The sequence below is a fragment of the Malaya genurostris genome, chromosome 3 (assembly GCF_030247185.1).
Source record: "Malaya genurostris strain Urasoe2022 chromosome 3, Malgen_1.1, whole genome shotgun sequence".
Taxonomy (NCBI): Eukaryota; Metazoa; Arthropoda; class Insecta; order Diptera; family Culicidae; genus Malaya; species Malaya genurostris.
This window is the reverse complement of record NC_080572.1, coordinates 152902527-152928864: the sequence shown is the minus strand read 5'-3', so window position 1 is coordinate 152928864 and position 26338 is coordinate 152902527. Positions and strand designations below refer to the sequence as shown.

Below are 26338 nucleotides of genomic sequence, written 5' to 3'. Positions count from 1 at the left end.
ATCGAAAAATGTATGTGTGTTCACATTTCGAAGATATTATTACCGCTTAAATTTCTCAGAGATGGTTGAACCGATTTCAACAAGCATAGGATCGTTTAAAAGCTACTATTAGGGTATTAATCAAGATTGAAGAACAAATGGCTATGACTTCTCGTTCCGAAGATATGATGTCAAAAGTGAGGTAACTAACCAAACGCGTTGTTTTTTACCGCGCAAGTTTCTCGGAGATGGCCGATTTTAACAATTCTGGACCCGTTTGAAAGATATTATTAGGCCATTGATCAGGTTCTCAGATCAAATGACTGCGACTTCTGGTTCCAGAGATATGATGGTATAAGTGACGTAGCCGACAAAACACGTTGTTTTTTACCGCTCTAATATATGAGGGTGCCAAAACTTTAGTTCTCAAAAGTTTAGGCACATCGAAAAATGTCCCCATGCAAACTTTAAGCTAAATCGGGTATGGGTAAGTGGTGCTGCCCGGCGGTTAAGGTTTGAAAATTTTCGATCAAGAAAAATCACGATAAAGGGAAAATACATAAAATTTCCCAAATCGAAAAAAAGAAAAACATGTAAGCGACTGCCACAATAAAGAAGGCAGAAAGTGATTAGAAATATACTCTCCTACCCAGTGCTTGAGCGGAAGAATAGGTATAGAGCGAGAAGACTACCCGGGTAGGTGTAAATAGCAAACAAAGGTCAAAAGCAAACAAAGGTGTAAATAGCAAACAAAGGTCAAAATAATAACAAATTTTACCATCATATCTTGGCTTGATGTTTCTGTGTTGTCAGAGCGATACTTGATATTTTCGTGATATTTCATCAAGGGATCAAGACATTGTACAATATCTGTTCAAAATCAAAATTAGTTATAATATCTTATTTCGTTATTGATGAGCTATTTCAATTTCATTAAGTAAATTGACCCAGTAGTTTTATCTTTAAATAAAATACCATTTAATAAACTGCATCAGAATCAGATAAGAGAAATACTTAAGATATTACTCTATTCTTAATGCTAGAATACAAAACAATAAACAAATTCATCTTCTATAAATATTTTGTTCTTGGTTTGATATTACAATGACAGAAGTTTTTATTTTGTTGCTATTTTCTCATGCAGGCTTTGTTATGATTTTTGATATTTTAACTCTTATTTCAAACTAAATAATGTTAATTTCTACCATCGAGATGTTTGATTTTAATGACAGAATTTGATATTGGTTTGCAAATCACTTCTACCCGGGTAGTGTTTGTTGTCTGATGAACAGATAAGATGTTTTGATATGGAATACCGGTCTGGAGGCGGCTAGGATTTAGACCATGTTCGATGTATGCTATATCATACCAAGTCGTGTATTAGAGCTGCGTCTATCACAAGGTTCAGGGTGGTGAAATGGTAGCGCGTATGCACGGGAATACATAAGATCGCAGGTTCGACTCCTGTCTCTGAGCGTATCTTTTTCTGAAAAAAAAATCATTTCTGTGAGTTTCTCATTCATTTGGCTTCTCCAATATATGTTTTCACTCAGCCATAGCAAAAACTGAACTAAGTTATGAAGACTTTACGTTAAATCAACTAAAAATGAAAAATACCATTCTCAATCCACTTAGTGGTGTGATAATGCCTTTCTCTTTCTTAAAAATAGTCTCATGAATTTTTTATCTTTTCATTAAATAATTTCTGACACTAATGTGCATGCTTCAGTGTTTATGTCACACAAAAACATGCTTCAGTGTTCATGTCACATAGTCGGCATCGTTTTTCCAATCAAGCGCTTGGCATTTGCGTTGCCTATTTGTATGCGAGAGCGATGCTAATCTAAAAAGGCGGGTGGGTGATGTCAGACATAACTGGATGTCATGAATACGAAAAAACTGGCACGCTCCCATCACTTTTCCGAATATCAATTAGTTGATTGATTGTATGAATTATGCAAGCTTTCCCCTTTTTCACTAATAGAGTTTGAAGCGATGCACCTATATTAAAGTACAGATTAGTTACATTAAACAGCTGCTATTCTACAGCTGTATATTCCAAACTTGAAACAATTCCTTTTTAATTTCCCAGTATAGGAGGCTAGGTACGACAAATTTGTAGTTTATTTTTATTGAAGCTATGAAATTCGAAAATATCTGCTGTTTCGCACGGCATATTTGTATACTAGTATAAAGATGTGTTCAAAATCATCACTTTCGCTTTCGCATTGCCGTTCGTAATTGAATGTGTTAGTGACGGTGCAAATTAATTTAGCTTCCATCTTGATGAATCTTTTGGTAGGAAATATTGAGATCTGATATGGTTCTCGTGTGTGTCTTGTTTCAGCAATGGGCCTTGCTGGACTTTTTGGCTGCCTTTCTACCGATTTTCGGTGTCATTGTGCTGACGGTGTCTCGTGCATTCAGATCGGGAAACAGTGTCCTCGATGTTGCTCTCGTGTGTCTTGTTTCATGAACAGTTGCTCAGCAAATGGTAGGAAAAATGAACCACTCAACTTTTATATGAATGCTCTTGTATAGATTCAGACATCTCGCGTTCTGATTGGCTGGTGCTTTCATGGGTTAAATCAAACAGGTTTTTCAATAGTGTACTATTGAAAAACTTCAATGTTGTTGCAATACAGGTTCAAGTTAAAATTTTTCGATTCTATTGGTAGTTAGATTATATAAATCCTTCTACAGATCACTGAGCTATGAGCTTTCAAAATACGAGAAAGGCAAACGCGCCTTATAAATTATCTTCTTTGATACTCCTTTATACCAAACATTTCAGAAAAGTTTAATTTTGAACTATTTGAGAATATGTCACAGAACTGAAAATTTTATTATAAAATTGTGATCATATTTCCGATGGCGTGTAGCAAGAATTATGTTGATTCATTAGATATAACATGAGATATTCACGATCAAAAACTTATCACTCTCTCAGAGGGTAAATTTTGAAAAGGCGCCCCATAGTAAAGTAAGTCGTATTCACGACAAAAACCCTTCTTATTCCACTTAGTGGAATTTTCATAGATCTTGAAAAATAACCACAGGGGTACATGAAATTTCCGCAAACGAAAAATTTTTTTATTGCCACAAGTCTTAGAATTGCATGAAACCTCGAGATTTAGTGTCAAATTTTCAAAAAATCGACCATCTGGGACTCAATATTTTTCTAAGCCCAAGAAAGTCGAGTTTTTCAAAATGTTTTTTTAGATGACACTAAATCTCGACGTTTCATGCGATGCGATTTTTGACATCAACATTTTTTTCAATTTCGGAAATCTCATGTTCTATGGTGATTATTGAAGATCGAAAATTTTCAAACCTTAACCGCCGAGTAGCACCCTTATCTATATCTGATTTAGCTCAAATTTTGTATGGGGACTTTTTTCTAGGTACCTTCAACTTTTTTCCACTAGTGCTTTACGAAATTAGGGGAGATCCCTAAATATTGGCACCCTTATGTACATTGAAGCGGTAAGAAACAACTTGTTTTATAGGTTACGTCACTCATACATACCATCATATCTCCGGAACCAAAAGCGAAAGCCGTTTGATTTTCGAACTTAATAAATGGCCTCTTAGGAGCGTTCAAACGAGTCTAAGCTTATTAAAATCGGTTTGGCCATCTCCGAAAAAACTTGTGCGGTAAAAAACAACACGTTTTGCCGGTTATGTCACTTATAGCATCATATCTCCGGAACCAAGAGTCACAGCCATTTGATCTTCGAAATTGATCAATGTCCTAACAATAGCTTTCAGACAGGCCTAGATTTGCTAAAATCTAGTCATTTCCGAAATACTTGCGCACACACACCTGTTCTCCACTAGCAATACCAGCACTCGCAACTACCACCGACATCAACCGAGCTACATTCAATGCACCTCCATACAACCCATTACAAATTCGTCAGAATAATGCCAGGCAAGTCAACGTCATTTCTGATATACCGTACAAAAATACCTGTCCGACTCATACAAACATTGCATCCTCTTAACAAAATGTAAACCTGATTACTCCACGCAATATTATTAGCACAAATAATACAATCGAGCAACCAAATAGTCAATACGTGTATCTACAGGTTGCTCCTAGCGAACAGCAATTATACGGCTCAACTTCCGACGTTAATTGGTTCTACATCACCAGGTTCTTGCCAAGTGAATCTGAGGATAACATCAAATCCTATGTCCAAGCCCGAGATAAGTGCAGTCGTGACTCTATCCATTGTTACAAACTCACACGCCTGAACAGAGTTCGTCCACTCTCATTCATCTCATTTAAAATTAGTGTCCCTTTGACCTTAGAGAAAGTCATTACTTCACTAGATTTCTGGCCAGAAGGAGTTACAATCTCTCCTTTTTTAGTGCGCACCTCCAGTCAGAAAATATCATCCAATATCAAGTACGCAAGCACACTGCACAGACCTAGCTCGTCACGCTTCCCGCAGTTCATAACAGTATCTCGATCGGTTCATCCAAACACCCCGCCGATTCCGCGCCACACGATCAACCGAGTTCGGCAGTCACATCATCAGTACCCAACAAAAGCTTCATTTCAAACCACTCTGGTTTGATAATGTTTTATCAAAATGTAGGAGGAATAAACAGTTATCTCAATGAATATCGCCTTGCTTGTTCGGATTGCACTTTCGATCTCTATATATTCACCGTGACCTGGCTTAATGATCATTACAGTTCGGCTGAAAAGTTCGTATCGTTCAATAAAAACACACATTTTTTGCCAAAATTCGTTTTTATTATTCAACATAATTGCCATCAGAGGCGATACAGCGATTATAGCGATCTTCCAACTTTTTGATACCATTTTTGTAGTACGATTTGTCCTTTGCCTCAAAATAGGCCTCAGTTTCAGCGATTACCTCTACATTGCTTCTGAATTTTTTTCCAGCGAGCATTCTCTTGAGGTCTGAAAACAGTAAAAAGTCACTGGGGGCCAAATCTGGAGAATACGGTGGATGAGGGAGCAATTCGAAGCCCAATTCGTTCAATTTCAGCATGGTTTTTCGTTGTTGTTTTTGATCGATTGTGAGCTCACGCGGCACCCATTTTGCACAAAGCTTTCTCATATCCAAATATTCGTGAATAATATGTCCAACACGTTCCTTTGATATCTTTAGGGTGTCAGCTATCTCGATCAACTTCACTTTACGGTCATTGAAAATCATTTTGTGGATTTTTTTCACGTTTTCATCGGTAACAGCCTCTTTTGGACGTCCACTGCGTTCATCGTCTTCGGTGCTCATATGACCAGTACGAAATTTTGCAAACCCCTTACGAATTGTTGCTTCGCCCGGTGCAGAGTCTGGATAACAATCATCAAGCCAATTTTTGGTATCGGCGGCACTTTTTTTCATCAAAAAGTAGTGTTTCATCAACACACGAAATTCCTTTTTTTTTCATTTTTTTTTCACAATAACAAAAGTAGCTTCACTCAAAATGCAATATCTCACAAACAGACAGCTGTCAAATTTATACACGTATATTTTGAAATTTGGTACTAACTGAAAATGGTATGGATTTAATTCTAGTGGCGCCCTCTCATAGAAACGATACGAACTTTTCAGCCGATCTGTTACATTGTTAAAGCAGATTTTCGGTAGTGAATATGCAGTATATAGACAGGATAGGAATCCACAAAACAGTGTTAAAAAAGTGGTGGTGGAGTTTTAGTCGCCTTTCGTTCTCAATTCGATTCACGCCAGTTTACATTACCGAACTGCAACAATGTTGAGCAAATTTGGATTGCTCTCACACTCTCAACTTACACACTCTATCTTTGCGTGCTGTACATTCCGCCTGATCGAGTAAATGATACATGTTTAGTTGATCAACATTTGAAATCGTTCGCATTCATCACGAATCAAGCAGCATTGAATGATAAGATCCTTGTGGTAGGCGACTTTAACTTTCCACGTATCAAATGGACTGATCAATGCTCCATGTATTTGTATCCAGACACAATGAGCTCTTCGTTAACTTCTACGGTTCAAAGATTGTTGGATGACTACAACACAGCCGGTTTAATTGAATTAACCTTTGTTTTGCCAGCCAGGAATTTTCCGATTCCCTTACACTAATCAGCGCTCTAACAAAACTGGTCAAAGTTTGTAACCATCATCTTCCTCTTCTAATCAATCTTCGTGACCACCCAACTGGTACTTATAAAAACCCTTCTTAATCCACCTAATGGTGTGATAATGCCTTTCTCTTCTTTCATAACAGTCTCATGAAAATATGTTTCATACTTTTATTAAATAATTTTGGATACTAATTTTGACACCAATTGATTCAGATTGATTCGAGTAGTTCACAAAAGCATGCTTCAGTGTTTATGTCACACAGTCAGCATCATTTTTCCAAACCAGTGCTTGACATTTGCGTTGCCTATTTGTAATCAGTGATGCTAATCTAAAAACCCTTGTTAATCCACCTAGTGGTGTGATAATGCCTTTCTCTTCTTTCATAACGGTCTCATGAAAATATGTTTCATACATTTATTAAATAATTTTAGACGCCAATTGATTCAGATTGATTCGAGTAGTTCACAAAAGCATGCTTATGTCACACAGTCAGTATCATTTTTCCAAACGAGTGCTTGACATTTGCGTTGCCTATTTGTATGAGAACAGTGATGCTAATCTAAAAAAGCCTTCTTAGTCCACTTAGTGGAATTTTCATACATCTTGAAAAATCACCATAGGGGGGAGTACATGAAATTTTCGAAATCGAAAAAAAAATTTTGATGCCAAAAGGCTTAGAATTGCATGAAACGTCGAGATTTAGTGTCATCTCGAAAAAAAATTTTTTTGAAAAAATCGACTTTTTGGGACTTAGAAAAAATATGAAAATTAGTCCCAGAAAGTTGATTTTTTCAAAAAAAATTTTTTTTGAGATGACACTAAATTTCGATGTTTTATGCAGTTTTAAGTGTTTTGGCATCAAAAAAAATTTTCGATTTTGGAAATTTCATGTACTCCCCCCTATGGTGCTTTTTCAAGATCGAAAATTGTCAAACCTTTACCACCGGGCAGCACCCCTTAAGCATGTCCGATTTAGGTCAAATTTGGCATGAAGGCTTTTTTCGAGGTGCTTAAACTTTTGAGCACTAGAACTTAACGAAAATAGAGGTGATCCCAAAATTTTGGCACCCTTATATATATAAGAGCGGTAGAAATCAACGTGTTTTGTCGGTTACATCACTTATACAATCATATATCTGGAACCAAAAATCACAACCATTTGATCTTCGAACTTGATCAATGGCACGACAGTAGCTTTCAAACGAGCCCAAGTTTGTTAAAATCGGATCAGCCATCTCTGAGAAAATTGAGCGCGTTCAAATACAACGCTTTTTGTCGGTTACGTCACTTATACATTCATATCTCCGGAACCAAAAGTTACAGCCATTTGATCTTCGAACTTGATCAATGATCCGATAGTAGCTTTCAAACGAGTCCAAGTTTGTTAAAATCGGTTCAGCCATCTCTGAGAAAATTGAGCGCGTTCAAATACAACGCTTTTTGTCGGTTACGTCACTTATACAATCATATCTCCGGAACCAAAAGTCACAGCCATTTGATCTTCGAACTTGATCAATGTCCCGACAGTAGCTTTCAAACTAGCCCAAGTTTGTTCAAATCGGTTCAGCCATCTCTGAGAAAATTGAGCGCGTTCAAATATCTCCGAAAAGTGCACACACATACACACATACACACATACATACACACACATACACACACAAAGACATTTTCCGATCTCGACTAACTGAGTCGAATGGTATATAACACTATGGGTCTCCGAGGCTCCGTTCGAAAGTCGGTTTTTCCAGCAATTCTAATACCTTTCTATAGAGAAAGGCAAAAAGCCTTCTTAGTCCACTTAGTGGAATTTTCATATATCTTGAAAAATCACCATAGGGGGGAGTACATGAAATTTTCGGAATCGAAAAAAAATTTTTGATGCCAAAAGGCTTAGAATTGCATGAAACGTCGAGATTTAGTGTCATCTCGTGAAAAATTTTTTTTGAAAAAGTCGACTTTTTGAGAAATATGAAAATTTTGAATTTTGAACCATTTGATCTTCGAACTTGATCAATGGCCCGATAGTAGCTTTCAAACGAACCCAAGTTTGTTAAAATCGGATCAACCATTTTTGAGAAAATTGAGCGCGTTCAAATACAACGCTTTTTGTCGGTTACGTCACTTATACAATCATATCTCCGGAACCAAAAGTTACAGCCATTTGATCTTCGAACTTGATGTCGACAGTAGCTTTCAAACGAGCCGAAGTTTGTTAAAATCGGTTCAGCCATCTCTGAGAAAATTGAGCGCGTTCAAATACAACGCTTTTTGTCGGTTACGTCACTTATACAATCATATCTTCGGAACCAAAAGTCACAGCCATTTGATCTTCGAACTTGATCAATGGCCCGACAGTAGCTTTCAAACGAGCCCAAGTTTGTTAAAATCGGTTCAGCCATCTCTGAGAAAATTGAGCGCGTTCAAATATAACGCTTTTTGTCGGTTACGTCACTTATACAATCACATCTCCGGAACCAAAAGTCACAGCCATTTGATCTTCGAACTTGATCAATGGCCCGACAGTAGCTTTCAAACGAGCCCAAGTTTGTTAAAATCGGTTCAGCTATCTCTGAGAAAATTGAGCGCGTTCAAATATCTTCTAAAAGTGCACACACACATACACACACACACATACACACAGACATTTTCCGATCTCGTCGAACTGAGTCGAATGGCATATAACACTATGGGTCTCCGAGGCTCCGTTCGAAAGTCGGTTTTTCCAGCAATTCTAATACCTTTCTATAGAGAAAGGCAAAACATTGTTGAATCAATCTACTATGATTTCAAAAAAAGAGATTACATTGCAATGGACTTCAGTTTTCTCGGAGATGGCTGAACCGATTTTGACAAACTTAGATTAAAACGGAAGGTCTCATGGTCCCATACGGAATTCCTGAAATTCATTCGGATCCAACGTCCGGTTCCGGAGTTAGATGGTAAAGTGTGTTCAATATTGTACTCCGTCACTTAAACCGGCGAAACAAAAATCATGAAAGAATTCCTGAACTGGCCTCAAACCTACACAAATCGATAGTCATTATCAGTAGGCAACTAAACAAACCAGTTCCGTCTATCCTGGTTCCCGGTATCCAGTTCCGGAAGTACCGGAAATAGTGGTCATATATACCAAAATGGATCTCCCTCATTTTTCTCAGCGATGGTTTGACCGATTTCCACAAACTTATATTCAAATGAAAGGTCTCACGGTCCTATACGGAATTCCTGAATTTTAATTAGTGAATAAAATAAGTAGTGAATAAATAAGTAAATAAATAAATAAATAAATAAATAAGTAAATAAATAAATAAATAAATAAATAAATAAATAAATAAATAAATAAATATATAAATAAATAAATAAATGAATAAATGAATAAATAAATAAATAAATAAATAAATAAATAAATGATTAAATAAATAAATAAATATATAAATCAATAAATAAATCAATAAATTAATAAATAAATCAATAAATAAATCAATAAATAAATCAATAAATCAATAAATAAATAAATAAATAAATAAATAAATAAATAAATAAATAAATAATATCTCCGAAACCAAAAGTCACAGCCATTTGATCTTCAAGCTTTATCAATGGCCTTACAATAGCTTTCAAACGGACCTAATATTGTTACGTCACTTATACAATCATATCTCCGGAACCAAAAGGCACAGCCACTTGATCTTTGAACTTGATCAATGGTTCAACGCTAGCTTTTAAACAAGCTTAAAAACGGGTCAGCTATCTCTGAGAAAATTTAGCGGTAAAAATACCTTCGAAAAGTGCACACACACATACATACACACACAGACATTTTCCGATCTCGTCTAACTGAGTCGAATGGTATATAACACTATGGGTCTCCGAGGCTCCGTTCGAAAGACGGTTTTTCAAGCAATTCTAATACCTTTCTATAGAGAAAGGCAAAAATCGGTAACACCATTACCTTTTCATAAATTGCATTTATACCTTAGAAATCAGTAGTACATGACGAACAATTTTCTCATATTTTATATTCCGGGTATATCGAATCAATACAGATCGATATCAAGAAAGACAGGAATCACTGATGCTGTACGATATTCGAAGTACGAAGCGGTATTTAAGCTACTCTGATTTGGTTAAACGAACGATATAACGAGTCATTTCATTCTGACTTTAAAGGTGAAATTCCGTGGAATGCGCGCGTTGCGAATTTCACCAATCATTGGAAAACTGGATCGATTTTCAAAGACCAAAAAACACCTAACTTTCCGTAATTAAATTTACAACAACTAAGTATGGATGGAATTTATAATTTTTGCTTTGTGAAGCTGTAAATTGGTTTTCGAAAACTATGATCGGTTATTGTTCCCTTTTACGAGGATGTCTTGAAAATTGTAAAAACAATATTCGAAGTAATTTTTTTCCAAAAATTCATATTTTGAGACTCAAAACTACAAATTTTTAGAAGAAATCGCCGAAATTTCAATATGATTCAAAGATTTACTAAATTTCCGCAATTTTCTTTATGCCTCGTGTTCGCTGTTCCGTACAGTGCTGATGTGGGAAATACACGGTGGGTTTGCTGGTATATATCGTGAGCAAAATCACATGAGAAACATTGAATCAGAATATTAGCAAATTGAGTTTATTATCGAAATGACAGCATAATGCGCACAAAAAATTGAAAAATGTAGAGAAAAAATCCTCTCGTGGTTAATGGGCTTGCAAACATCGTCAGATACATTCAATTTGCGTTATAACTTGATAAAGATACGTGTAACAGCTTTTAGCTCATTATTGAATTAAATTAATAAGATATGGAACGATTTGAGTAAGATGTTGATTGCATTACACTCCAACATCCGGGGTTGGAGAGGCCGGTAGGGTTTAACTGAGCTCTGTTTTATGTTTCATTTTCATACTACCGGCCCTTATTACCAGTACAAAACCGAAACAAAGATAATGTATTCGATTTTACCACAATTAATTGATTGAAAGTCGAGTAATCAGTAGAATAACATGGTGACTCTACTAAAGAGATAACTATTGGTACATTAACCCTAGTAAGAATATATTAGAATAGAATTATTAACTCAATTTACGATGTTTATACAGGGTCCGCCATCTAACTTTTTTTGAACTAGCGGTTATTTCGACATTGGTAACCTTATTGTCACTTCTGATTTGACAGAAGCATAGTTTTATTCTTCCGCTGAACGAAAATGGTTGTGTATACGCTTGAGGAACGCGCGAAAATAGTACCAACTGGGCTTGCGATCAGCTTGAAGAAGACGCCGATTTTTGCCAAAAAATCATATTCTCCGATGAGACACATTTTCATCTCGGCGGGTATGTTAATAAGCAAACTTGTCGCATCTGCGGGATGGAAATCCCGCACGTTATCATGGAGAAGCCGATACATCCTCAAAGAGTGACGGTTTGATGCGGATTTTGGTCTTGCGGCATCATTGGGCCATTTTTCTTCGAAAATGAGGCAGGAGCCGCCGCCACGGTCAATGGCGAGCGCTACCGCGCCATGATTAGCGATTGGTTCTTCTCGTTACTTGAAGAGGAAGACTTGGACACCATTTGGTTTCAACAAGGCGGCGCTCCGTGCCACACAGCCAACGCTACGATCGATCTTCTGCGCACAGTCTTCGAAGATCGAATTATCAGTCGAAATTCGGATGTCGTTTGGCCGCCACAGAGCTGTTAGACTATTATCTTGGGGGGGCTGTCAAAGATAAGTGTTATGTGGACAAGCCAGAGACAATTCAAGCCTCGAAGGACAGCATTCGTGTAGCCATAGCTGAAACAAAGCTGCATACAATCGAAAATGTACTAAAAAACTGGACCGACCGTATGGCGTACTGCAAGTCCAGCCGAGGCAGCCATTTGAATTAAATTATATTCCACAATTAAACGGAAGGATTGTACTTTAATATGAAAAAAAAATTTTAGAAATCGGACGAACCGTTTGTGTTTTATTGCATGTATAAAAAAAATGTTACATGGCGGACCCTGTATATGGGTATATGTGTATATGTATGCATGTGTGTATATATGTATGTATGTATGTATGTATGTATGTATTTATATATGGATGTTCGTATGTATGTATGTATGTATGTATGCAGGGCTTTTTTCACTTCTCTCTAAGAGACACACTAATACACAATTTTTTGTATCTCCTCTATGTTTTGAAGAGAAAATATTGATTCATCTCTAAAAACCTGTTTTAATCCACCTAGTGGTGTAATGATGTCTTTGTCATGTATAACATTGAGGTATTCTATTCAAAATTTTTCTTTTCGATTTTTGAAAGATACCAAGGGATTGCTTGTGCATTAACTAGTATAACATACAGAATGAAACAGTGCTTTGCTCGCGTAGATCATCCTGAAGAAAACGAAGGGGGTTCACTTTTATATGCACTTCCGGCACCGGAACCCGAGAACCGGTATAATCGAAGTCGGTTCATACGGCCACCAACTAACATGACGTACAAACTCTATTAGTTAACGATTTATTAATTTTTAGTTTGACGTAAACCCGCCATAACTAAGTTGGCAGTTTTTGCAATTACTGAGCGGAAACATATATTGGAGAAGCCAAATGAAAGAAAAACTAACAGAAAAGATGAATTTTTGGAAAAAGATACGCTCAGAGACAGGACTCGAACCTGCGTTCTTATACATTCCGTGCATACGCGCTACCATTTCGCCACTCTGATCTTGTTTTAGCCACTCTAAAACGCCAAACAGACATAGTAGCAACGTACATCGAACATGGTCTACATCCTGGCCGTCACCCGACCTATATCTTCTATCCAAACATCTTCTCTGTTCATCAAACACTAGTCCTCTCGTCGCTGGCTGGACATCGTCAGCGACACAATACCAACGATTGCCTACTAGATGACATCGCTGTAAAATGTGTGAACTGTGATGGCGACCATCCATCTACTAGCAAATCGTGTCCCAAACGTACTGAGTTCACAAAAATTCGACAACAGGCGTCCCGTAAACAATCAACGCGCAAGAATGTTCCACAGAAGGATGAAATTAATTTCCCACGGCTCCCACCGAAGAGGGATATTCCGAATTTGCCGCAACTTCCTCGCAGCAATCCAAAAGATTCAGCCGCTGGATCTCAAAAAGAATCTTCCTTAAAAATCCCTCCTGGATAGGGCAATAATCAACCACAAGCAAAGGATGACCCTGGTGATTTATTCTCTGCTGAACAACTGATCGTCATTTTTGAAACAATGACAACAAAACTACGAAACTGCAGAACGCGGTTAGATCAAATCAACGCCTTAGGCAAATTCATCATCGAATATGCAATATAATGAGTTGGTTATAGTAAATTGGAATGCTTGCTCACTCAGGAGCAAAACTGCTGAATTGTCCGACTTTCTTCAAGAGAAGAATGCCGATATTGCTATTTTAACTGAAACTCATCTTAAAGCTGAAATCTCTATTTTTATTTCCAATTACAGGATTCACAGGCTAGACAGGACAACTACCAGAGGAGGGAGAGTTGCCATTGCCATTAAACGATCCATTCAGCATAGGCTTATGTCAGCCTTTAAATTGCAACTAATAGAAGCCATCGGAATTGAGATTACAGCTACGATGGGACCCATCATCATCATTGCAGCGTACTGCCCCAAACAAACCAATCTTCGAGATGGTACGTGTGCATCATTGAAGCGAGATCTGGCTATGCTCACTCGACGACAGAACAAATTCATCATTGCTGGGGATCTGAACGCACGGCATGAGCTGTGGAGAAACAAAAGACAGAATCGAAACGGATTCGTACTTGCCGAAGATTACGAAGCTGGACAATACAACATCCTCGCTCCGGATCAACCAACGCGACTTTCCAGATCGGGAGTTCATTCCATTTTTAATATATTCATCAGCAACATCGTCATAGACAGCTCTCCGGTTGTCTTCAACGAGCTCTCTTCTGACCACTTTCCAGTAATATTGACGTTGGGATCTTCACCAGAAACAGTGCCTATTCAACCTCGGAGGAACTATTATCGCACCGATTGGGTCCAATTTCAACAAATCGCCGACCAACTTATTAATTAACTCCTTCCAGCATTCAATCACAGTCGCTCCTGATAGGACGGTTCCAGTACAACATATTCCGAGTTCCTCTCTTCAAATTGACAGTGTCACCAAGAAACTCATCCGACTTCGAAATATCTACCGGAGGCAGTATCAACGAACTGGCATCCTAGATAGGAAGACTTCTTATAACAACTTAACTAGGATAATCCAGGAAAGGATATCTGAGCTTCGCAACAGGAACTTCCAGCAAAAGCTTCGAGAAATTCTTCCACATTCAAAGCCCTTCTGGTCCTTTACGAAGGTGCTTAAGAAAAAACTGAAGCCTATTCCTCCTCTGATGTCACCCCAGGACGCAGCTGAAGGAATACCTTTAATTACACCAGTAGAGAAAGCAAATGCGCTAGGCCAGCAGTTTGTGTGTTCTCACAATTTAGGACTTAACATTGTTAGTCCACATGAAAGAGCCGTTGCTGATAGCGTAGCTGAGGTTGACCAATCATACAGCTTGGTTCCTGAGGAAAGTAGAGTCACTGCGAATGAGCTGATGGCTATTATGAAAAAATCCAAAAATATGAAGGCCCCCGGTTTCGACAACACATTCAACATTGAGCTGAAACATTTGAGTATTCGCTCATTTGTCTTCTTAGCTAAAATTTTGAACAGGTGCTGGGAGCTTGGTTACTTCCCTTCAAAGTGAAAATTAGCTAAAGTTATCCCAGTTTTGAAACCGGGGAAAGATTCTTCCTTTTCCAAGAGCTATTGGCCCATCAGCTTACTCTCTTCCCTATCCAAGCTGTTCGAAAAGTCAATACAAAGGCGAATTCTTGCTTTCGCACATGAACAGAATATATTACTGGAAGAACAGTTTGGGTTCCGGAAAGGAAGATCCACCATGCACCAACTCACAAGGGTTAACAACGTCATCCAGCAAAACAAATCAGTGTCCAAAACGACTACCATGGCAATATTGGATATTGAAAAGGCATTCGATAATATGTGGCACGATGGCTTGGTGTTTAAACTGCATCGGTATAATTTTCCCATGTATCTTATTAAAATTATCAAAAATTATCTTGCAGATAGAGCATTCCAGGTTTCTCTGAATAATGCACTTTCAGAAAGATTTACTATTCCTGCTGGTGTACCCCAAGGAAGTATCCTAGGTCCCATTCTATACAACATTTTTACATCAAACATCCCACCTCTTCCGGGTGGTGGTGTTCTGTCACAATTTGCTGATGATACAAAGGTCGTGTCATTAATGCTCTGAAGAATAAACTACAGACAGGTCTGGACGCTTTAACGGAATTTTTACAAGCTGCAAAATTGTAATCAATGCAGCAAAAACTCAGGTCATCTTGTTTCCACATTCAAGATCTCCAAAACTTGTTCCATCAGACGAATGCAGAATACGACTCGGTGATGAGGTCATTCAATGGTCCGATGAAGTTATCTATCTAGGACTCACCTTTGACAGACATTTGATATTCAGGTCACATGTTGACAAAATCGTTCAAAAATGCAGCATACTCATTAGGTCTCTGTATCCGCTGATTTGTAGAACATCTAAACTGTGCCTGAAGAATCAGATGGCTGTCTATAAACAAATCATCTACCCCGCAATTGAATACGCAGTCCCTGTTTGGCGGGGCTGTGCACGATCACACAAACTTAGGCTTCAGCGCATTCAAAGTAAGTCTTAAAGATGATTCTAAATCTACCCCCTTGGACAAGGACTAGTGAAGTACATGAGATGGCCTCCCTGGATATACTAGAACAAAAATTCGAACAATACTGCACGAAATTTGAAGAGAGGTGCTCAATCTCTGAAATACAAATAATTCAAAATTTGTACGTATTAGGTTAGGGATAGTTATAAGTAGGTAGATATTTAATAAATAATTAAAATAAATATTATGATTAAACATTAGTATGTGGAACAAGAGTAACTAAAACACCTAATATTAATAACGAATCGTATGAACAACAAAGATGAAAGGCCAAAGGGTAATACACAAAAATAAGAATAATAAACAGATATTTATGCTTCTTTAATGGTGCCAGTCGCTGGCTGGACATCGTCAGCGACAGACCCCTATGAAGGTTGTATTGATTGTCTGCCCTTTCCTACCAGAAGCAGATTGTTACGAAAAATCAAACCGCAATTGTTTTTAACGATTTATTAATTTTTAGTTTGACGTAAAGCCGCCATAACTAACTTCAGTTTTTGCAATGACTGAGCGGAAACATATATTGGAGAAGCCAAATTAAAGAATACGCATACGCGCTACCATTTCGCCACTCTGATCTTGTTTTAGCCACTTTAAGACGCCAAACAGACAGTAGCAACGTGCATCGAACATGGTCTACATCCTGGCCGTCACCCGACCCCCTTTATTAGTTTCTATTCAAATTTTAATGATTTTATACAATTTTGCCATCGCACTCTAAATGACGATTTAAATGTTTGTTGTATCCGAAAATATGGAGTAATTTCTGGTTGGACCATTTTGGTATATATGACCTTTATTTCCGGTACTTCCGGAACCGGATACCGGGAACCAGCATAGCCGGAATAGATTTGTTTAGTTGCCTACTGATAATGACTATCGATTTGTGTACTTTTGAGATCAGTTTAGAAATTTTTTCAAGTTTTTTATTTCGCCGGTTTAAGTGACGGTGCACAATATTGAACACACTTTACCCTATAACTCCGGAAACGGAAGTCGGATCCGGATGAAATTCAGGAGTTCCGTATGGAACCGTGAGACCTTTCATTACCCAAGTAACAATTTTTGTTACGCTAGCTTGTTTGTGACTAGTTTGCAACCAGATATTTGAGTGATTGTTACTAACATCTAACCACTTGCATGACTCAAAAAGTGCAGTTTCTACTAGTTAAGTCGGCTAAAAATAAGGTGTTACGTTGTAATGCTATACTGAAATAACTTATCTTTTCATAACTAACTTTTTCATAACCATCGACATTATGAACATTGAATGAATCCAGAATACTTGTCTATCATCAATAAAAAAGCAGCAGAGTACTTTAAATCACAAACTTGATACAAGGTACAAATTTCACAACGATTTTAAAACTGTCGAGCGGAATTCAATTTTACTTCACTGTTTTTTATGCGCCTTCAATCAAAATCTGTTTATAAAGATATAAAAAATAAACAACAAAATAACAAAGAATACTGAAAATTATTCCAAGTAGCGTGATTTCTCATAATTTTAAATTCATATATCATGAGAATTATAATATTATCACAATCGATGTTCAATCCCTATATTATTTTCTTCGTGTTTCTGACAGTGCATAGAATAAAAATGACCATTCTGCCTTTCATTATTTTCGGCAAAAAGTAGTTTTGAAAAAAGTATCATCCTGGTTTTATTTATGTTTCATACACTTCTTGAGACTCCATATTGTGTTCGCCATATTCAAGCCAACAAAAGTTTTCTTGTTTGCATTTTCGTTATGGTACGATTACATTAGCCAGTTTATCTGCACAAACTTGTGCAGTTTGACTGTATCATAGTGTAATCGATTCGCAGTTGTCTGCAAGCAGTCAAAATCGGCTTGACTGTCCATCTGTATGCAGTCAAAGTGTGCAGATTATCTGTGACAATGTAATCACAGTGTGATCATAGTCGACAGACAAACAGTTGAAGGCTGTACAGACAAATTTGACTGTTTCTGAAACTGTTGTGCAGAAGTTGTCTGCCACAGATTCTATGACAACCAAAAACTTGTTTATTTCATTCAAACACAAAGCAAAACGTTCCAGCACCAGTGTGAGAAGTGAGTACACGTGGTTTTCCCCAAGAGGGTTGGTTTCGTGATCGTGATTCTAATGTGTAAAAACCAGATAGTAATAAATAACCTGTTTTAATCCACCTAATGGTGTATTGATGGCTTTCTCGTATTACTCATATTCTCACATTTTCATATATGTGGTATTCTTCGAAATAATTCTTATCGCTTCTTGAAAAAAAAACAAAAAAAAATCAATTAGCACAACCAACAACCAACAAAATGAAACAGTTTTGCTATTGCAGGTACTTCTGCAACCGGTGTAAATAAAGTCGGTTCGAATGACCATCTGTTAACATGACTTACAAACTGTATTGATTTCAGTCAATGTTATATGATTTTATATAATTCGGCCATCGTACTTTAAACGACGGTTTAAATTTTAAATACTTATAATTTTAGAAATGGCAAAATGAAATTTAAAACACTTGCATCCGCGCAAAGTTTAGAAGCTCAGGAGTTTTGCCCTTTTATTTGAACCTAAATTTGTGAATATCGGTCAAGCAACCTCTATGAAAAATGAGTTAGTTCCATTTTTGAGTATATGACCACTATTTCAGGAACAGAAAACCGGGAATCAGGATAGCCCAGAGCTCTTTGGATGTGATGCTGCGGATATCTGTGACAATACACAATAATTGTTTATTTTACAAAAAAGTACTTAAAATCGATCGGAATCGATTAACGAGTATTAGACCCCACTTCTATCTCTCAACCACGTGTACTAACTTCTCACCGAACCGCGTTGTCAATGTCGTCATTTCCGGTCAAAATAATGAAGCTTATCGCATATTTCGTAGAATTCTTAATAGCAATTACTACTGAATTTTCCGAGCTCCTCCTTCACGATAAAGTGCAATGGATCTCCAGAAGCAGTCACGTACCCAGAGGGGGGCCCGAGGGGCCCTGGCCCCTCCCGAAATCAAAAACAGATATTTAATTATTTACAAAATCTCAGACATGTATTACAGAAATAACAAGACAGTAAATGTAAAGAAATGTAATACAATAACAGTTCCAGTGAAAAAGTTTAAAGTGTCTGTTAAAAACACCCGTAAAAGGCACACCGAGAATTAGGTACATAAGCAATCTTCAGTAACATTATTTTTCATCTTTGGGCCCCTCCCGAAACGAAATCCTGGGTACGGGCTTGTCCAGAAGCATAGTACTGGAACGTTTTGCTTTGTATTTGGATGAAATAATTATGAAAAATTAAATAATGAATTAATGAAAAAAGTATTTACTACTCGAAATTAAAAAATGCTGAACGGTAACAGAAAATGCACTTATTTGAATTTTTTTCTAGATTTTGTAAATATTTACCGAATTTCCAATAGTTTATCGTTCGTTCATTAGTTCGATAATTGAATTGATTACAAAGCGTTTGGTAATAAAATTGTGGATCTGTCAAAATCTGAACTCTGCCCCAATGTGAATTCATACCGTTATACCATATTTGAAAGAGCTTGGACTGGAGACAACCTTCCCAAAATTTCAACTCTTCAATTGTCATGTTTACGGAGGTAGGATGATTGTATGGATTTTCATTGCATTTGATATTTGAATCTACCACTCCATTTAGAATCTATTGAAAATGTATATGTTGCGTGAAAAATACCTAACAATTGCGAAATATATTTTTTCACGCTTTCGATCTCGGTGCCACTCTGGATTTTTTATTAATAGCAGATATACCCGTATGATGTAAGCGTTAAGACACAAACGTGTAGATAATGAAAATATGATGTGAAAGAATCTCAATTTTCATGTTGTTATGACATCTGCTAAATATATAAAATATACATCATAGTAATAGAACAAACAACATTGTCGATTTTCATCATTTAAAAATGGTCGAATTTTGTATTAGAAAGAGATGATTAAGGGAAAGCAGTAGAATTATGATTGCATTTGAAGAAAAATACTGCAGAGTCAAATCAAAATCAGTTTCAAAGTTCAGGAAGGATACAATCAAAGCACTTGACTGGGAGCTTCTCCCTCACCGTCGTATTCATTTATTTCCGAATACTATTTGTATCAAATGACACTAAATCAGTGAAAAGAAAGATACAGATAAGAAAAAAAGAAGCAGAACAACCAAAGTACTGTAACAAAGATGAAATATTTTATTATAGAATCACTTGAAATGTAAATCATTCAGAGATAAAAAAGTAAGGAAAACAAATACGAATTTAAATGAAATGACTACCATTTATTTTCATCGAATAGTCACGCATTGACTTTGCACGATTTCAATTCAAAGTCGAAAATGGGATGTCTGGTTCTCGAGGTATCCACAAATTGCCAGAAAGCTGGTCACTATTTCGACTATTTATTTTTCTCATTCAACATAAACGTTTCATTTTAACAAAAACACGCTCACTTCATACTTGGTTAATAAATGCTTTTTAGATACATTGAAGAGCTTCGGTTTCATATTTTTTAAAACTGTGGAAAAGTTCAGTATTTGAAATTTTCTAAAATAATAACCAATCCACCATGCGTCTCCGGGCCTCGGAAAATTTTTCTAAAGTTTGAGCGATTTCTATACCCATTTATGATATTTATAAAGAAGATAAAAAAAACCGGAGCACATTTACATTCCTTCCTTGCTTCCAAACACAACACACCAAGTAGCAACGCAACAAACTTCCGTTTGTGAGACCAGATCAATATTTTATCATAATGCAATATTCCGTGAAAGGTTCTCTGCCCCACAAACATTATTTCAATGTGATCACTGTGTGCAGAAAAACTGTAATAAACAGCCCACTCCCTATATTTAAGTCTTTAACCAGTCGGTGTTGAACAGTCGTTCGCATCGCACGCGTATAGCTCTTGGCTCCTGGAATTTTTTTTCTGGCTACCTAGAGTTTCATTGCTTTAAGGCTTCAGTCTTTTTCAAGGCTACCTGAATCACTAACAGTCTTTTTAAAGACTAACAATCAGTCAGCTTTTCTCAAGGCTATACAAAGAGTGATATCAGAGTGACTAAGTGATACAAAGAGTGATATTAGAGAGACTAAGTGATACAAAGAGTGATATTAGAGTGACAAAGAAATTAATCAGCCTTTTTTAAGGCTAGCTATTCAAAGAACTATTCTTCGAACTAATCAGTCTTTATTAAGACTTTGCCAAACTAGGAGTCTAATCGAAGACTTATTTAGCCTAGTTAATTTAATTTGAAATTTCATTCATTTCAAAAATGCCTGCGTCCAACCGGAAAGGCAACAAGCCTAAGGCTAAAAATAATTCAATACGGAATAAATCACAATCCGTTATTCAACATTTTTCTAATAACATTCACGATCTTATAGAATCTGAATGTAAAAATAAAAGACAACGGATGGATTTCCCTTCCGTTGATTCTATGCCGTCTAACAATATTTACGAGATTCTTCCTGAATCCGATTGTAGCGACACAAAAGAAAATTCTTCAAAAATTCCCAAAATGGACGCTTGTCGTTCTGGGAAGAAACATCAATCTATGCCACCAGTGACGGTGATGATTTCCGACTTCAAAGCATTCCATACTGAGCTTTCTGAGAATGTAATCTTGGAAGATTACGAACGTCTTATTCGGTATTTGTCCGAAAAACTTCATAAATTTTATTCATATGATATAAAATCAGACAGACCCTTCAAGGCTGTCTTGAAAGGCTTATCAAATGATCAAAGTACTGATGAAATTAAAAATGAACTAAAAGAATTGCTTGGTTTTGCCCCTTCCCAAGTAATACTTATGAAAAAAGCGCGAATGGTACCACTAAACCACGCTCTGGAATTTCCCATGAACTTTACCTAATACACTTCAATCGAAGTGATGTAAAAAATTTGAAAACTTTAGAAAAAGTACGTTTCATTTCCCACATTAAAATTCATTGGGAACATTATGAACGGCATAATCGTGTTGCAAACTCAACGCAATGTCGTCGTTGCCAAGGCTTCGGCCATGGAACCAAAAATTTTCATATGGATATACGGTGTTTGAATTGTGGTAAATCGCATTCCAAAGACGTTTGTCCAATGAATGAAACCACTGATAAATTTTCATGTTCAAATTGCGATGGAAATCATAAATCCAATTATTTGAAATGTCCTGTCAGGGAAAAAATTTTAAACGCTCGTTCGCTTAGACAACAAGTCAAATCAACGACCTTAAATTTACAGAACATGCCTGAAAATAAAAAAACCGTTACAAATGCCACGCCTAATTCTTCTAAGGCACTTATTTCTTCCAATTTGAAACAAAAAACAGGTACGTCTGCCAATTCGTCTTCTAACGAAAACAATTTATTGACAGGTAGATCGACCTCGTCGTCATCTTCTTCTAATGTCACTTATGCCAGTATAACAGGTAGAAATCTACCACTTAATTCTTCTAATGTAAATAATCAAAACACAGGACCGCCTTGCAGTTCATCTTCTAACGAAATCAATTTATTAATAGGTAGATCGGCCAAATCATCTTCTTCTAATGGCAGTCTACCTACAAATATTCCTTCAATGCCATTCGTTTCTTTAAATGAAGTTGATTTAGGCGATATAACGAAAATAAAATGATCCACCTGCGAGATCAACTTTTTCAAATGTTCATCCGAATGAATTCGACTTCATCACTTTTTGAAGCATTTCAAATAGGATGGCAATTCGCAAATAATATTATAATGAATTTAAAATTGAGCAGTGATGTTAAATAATTATTTGAATATTTTAAATTGGAATGCTCGATCTTTGAAATCGAGTGAAGATGAATTTTATAATTTTCTCAAAGTTCACAAAATTCATATTGCCATTGTGACAGAAACTTTTCTTAAACCAAATGTCAAATTGAAAAGTAATCCACATTATGTGGTTCATCGATTTGACAGGTTTACTAGAATAGGTGGTGGAGTTGCCATTTTTGTCCAACGGCAAATTAAACATCGAATTTTACCTTCTTTCAATACTGAAGTTATTGAAAGCTTGGGAATCGAAGCTGAAACCATTCATGGAATTTATTTCATCGCTGGAGCATATTTGCCATTCCAAACGGGCGAACAATTAAATTTCTTTAAGGGCGATTTGCAAAAACTCACAAGATATCGACCGAAATTTTTCGTAATAGGAGACTTAAATGCTAAGCATGTCCAGTGGAATTGTAGGCAAAATAACAGTAATGGTAAAATACTTCATAATCAACTCTCAGCTGGTTACTTCACAGTTCTTCATCCCAGTAATCCGACTTGTTTCTCTTCCGTGAAAACCCGTCTACAATTGATCTGGTTCTAACAGATCAAAGTCACATTTGTAGTGAACCGATTAAAGACTTTGACTCAGATCATCTTCCTGTAACATTCAGACTTTCCAACGAAGCTATAATTAATTCAATTAGTTCTATATTCAATTATCATAGAGCTAATTGATTCGATTACAGATCTCACATTGAAAATCATGTGGATCATGAAACTATTTTAGAAAATTCTGCGGACATCGACACAGCAATTGATAATTTGAATAATTATAATATCGAAGCTAGAAATCTTTCAGTTCCCAAAGCTCAAACTAAATTAAACTCTCCTATCATCGATGACAATCTTCAACTGCTCATTCGGTTGAAGAATGTTCGTCGACGACAATATCAACGTTCTCGTTATCCTGCTATGAAAAACATAGTTAAGGATTTACAAAATGAAATTAAACATAGATTTACTCTTTTGCGAAATGAAAATTTCGCTAAAGAAGTTGAACAAATTAAACCTTATTCTAAACCTTTCTGGAAACTTTCTAAGGTTCCTAAGAAACCTCAGAAACCAATTCCTGCTCTCAAGGAAGGAAATCAAATACTTCTTACAAATGGCGAAAAAGCTCAAAAACTTGCTCAGCAGTTCGAGAGTGTACACAATTTTAATTTGAACGTTGTGAGTCCTATTGAAAATGAAGTCTCACTGAAATATGAGCATATTTCAACCCAAGTGTTATCACAAGATGACATTATTGAGATAAATTTTGATGAAATTAAATCAATTATTAGGAAACTTAAAAACATGAGGGCTATAATGATGGAATTTTTAATATTCTTATTAAAAATCTTCCCGATGTTGCCTTGAGACTCCTGGTTAAAAATTTCAACAAGTGTTTTTCATTAGCTTACTTTCCAAAAAGATGGAAAAACGCTAAAGTAATTCCTATCCTCAAACCTGATAAAAACCCAGCAGAAACATCAAGTTATCGACCAATTAGCTTACTTTCTTCTATCAGTAAACTTTTTGAAGAAATTATCTTGTTGAGAATGATGTCTCATATAAATGAGAAATCAATTTTTTTACCAGAGCAGTTTGGATTTCGTCATGAACATTCAACTACTCATCAACTTGTAAGAGTCACGAACATGATAAAAGCAAATAAATCTTCAGGGTTATCCACTGGAGTTGCTCTTCTAGATATAGAAAAAGCATTCGACAGTGTTTGGCACAAAGGTTTAATAGCAAAAATGTCTGATATCCAGTTTCCTATTTATTTGATCAAAACTCTTCAGGTTAGCTATCAGAATTGTAAATCTGAATTGCTACCCGTACGAGCCGGTGTTCCGCAGGGTTCGAGCGTAGCTCCAATCTTGTATAATATTTTCACTTCTGATCTTCCAAATCTACCCGTTGGTTGTCAGAAATCGCTATTCTGTGGCGACACAAATCTGTTAGCCACAGGTAGAAATCTAAGAGTGATCTGCAGTCGCCTACAAAGAAGTTTAAATATTTTCAGTGATTATCTGTCAAAATGGAAAATTAAACCAAATGCAGCAAAAACGCAATTAATTATCTTTCCTCATAAGCCAAGAGCTTCTTTTCTTAAACCAAACAATAATCACATTCTCAAATTGAATGGCTTGGAATTGACATGGTCTGATCAAGCTAAATACTTAGGTTTAACGTATGACAAAAAACTCATTTTCAAGGATCACTTCACATTGAAGGAATCCAGGCAAAGTGTAATAAATATATTAAATGTTGATATCCTCTTATAAACAGAAATTCTAAGTTCTATCTTAAAAACAAATTGTTAATTTATAAACAAATTTTCAGACCAGCCATGCTTTATGCAGTACCAATTTGGTCAAGTTGTTGTTCCACCAGGAAGAAAACGCTTCAAAGGATTCAGAATAAAATTCTGAAAAAGGTTTTTGAAGCGTCCTCCCTGGTTTAGTACAAATGAGTTACACAGACTCACAAATATAGAACCATTAGATGTAATGTCACATAATATTATAAGCAAATTCCGACAAAAATCGATGCAATCTTCAATTGAATCGATTCGCTCTCTGTGTTAGTCAGTAAGTTAGTATATAAGTTTCTTTTCCCCATTACGCAGTACAAGTAGGTTTAGAATTTTCCCTACACAAAAATCTCAGAATTGCGGAAGCAAATGATGTCCTCATGGTAACAACCAAATCATATATATAATAGGGCTGAAAAGTCACCACTTGTGGCTGAGCACCCAATTTGAATCCTAATAATTTAATTTTAACTCATATTCCAATAAATAGTTATAAAAAAAAAGTTTAACCAGTTTTATTTATCTGATCAATGTAATCACAATACAGACATGCTCAAAAAGTCTGTCACAGTCAAACATAACAACTGTCAAATATAACTAGTAGCTCTCAACAGCTCTCCTAATAAAAAAATTAAGTGCTAGGTATGTCTTGATTACCATACCTCATCAAACCGAATCCCGGTTAAAGGATCACGATCTGACGTGCCATTAGCGTAAGGCAAGCCTATAGAACAAAGTGCATTAACTGCAGTGAACAACTTACCATCCAACCAACCAGCAACAGCAAACAATGTACAACAAGGCTCATCTCCAGCAACTAGCAATGAAACCAACAACAATACCATCGATGTGGCAATGGATGACGAGACGAACCACGAACGAAGTGCCCCTCAATCCTCGCAGGAGGGAAATGGAAGCTCCTCTCCCCCTAGAAAAAGGGTGACAACGAGATCCAACTAAAAAAAAAAATTATTTAAAAAATCGGCTCAATCGGCCACGTAAAGCTTGTACGCATATAGGCCTGAATGAAACTATCTTTTTAAATAAAAACTGTCAAATATAGTGTGATCACATTGCCAGACCAAATATAAACTGCCGAAAAATTACTTGTCTGTGGCAGAAAAACTGTGACAGATAAACTGGCTAGTCTGATCGATTCACATTCACATATACGCTAAGGGGCTATCCATAAAAGACGTCACGCCAAAAGGGGGAGGGGGGTGTTTAATAAAACGTGACCTTTTGTGACAGGGGGAAGGAGGGGAGGTTTTTGGTATGTGACGTCCAATATTTTCAATGAGCGCATTTTTGAAATA

At 36.5% G+C, this 26338-nt stretch overlaps 1 protein-coding gene and 1 non-coding gene across 4 annotated transcripts in view; one reads left to right on the top strand and one right to left on the bottom strand.

Moving 5' to 3' along the window:
• Positions 1–26338, top strand: part of LOC131435110 (unconventional myosin-XV) — a 536922-nt gene that overhangs the window by 434570 nt on the left and 76014 nt on the right. The window lies entirely within an intron of this gene.
• LOC131439737 (U11 spliceosomal RNA) lies at positions 25600–25752 on the bottom strand. Its single transcript, XR_009231194.1, has one exon. It is a non-coding gene; the product is annotated as a U11 spliceosomal RNA (small nuclear RNA).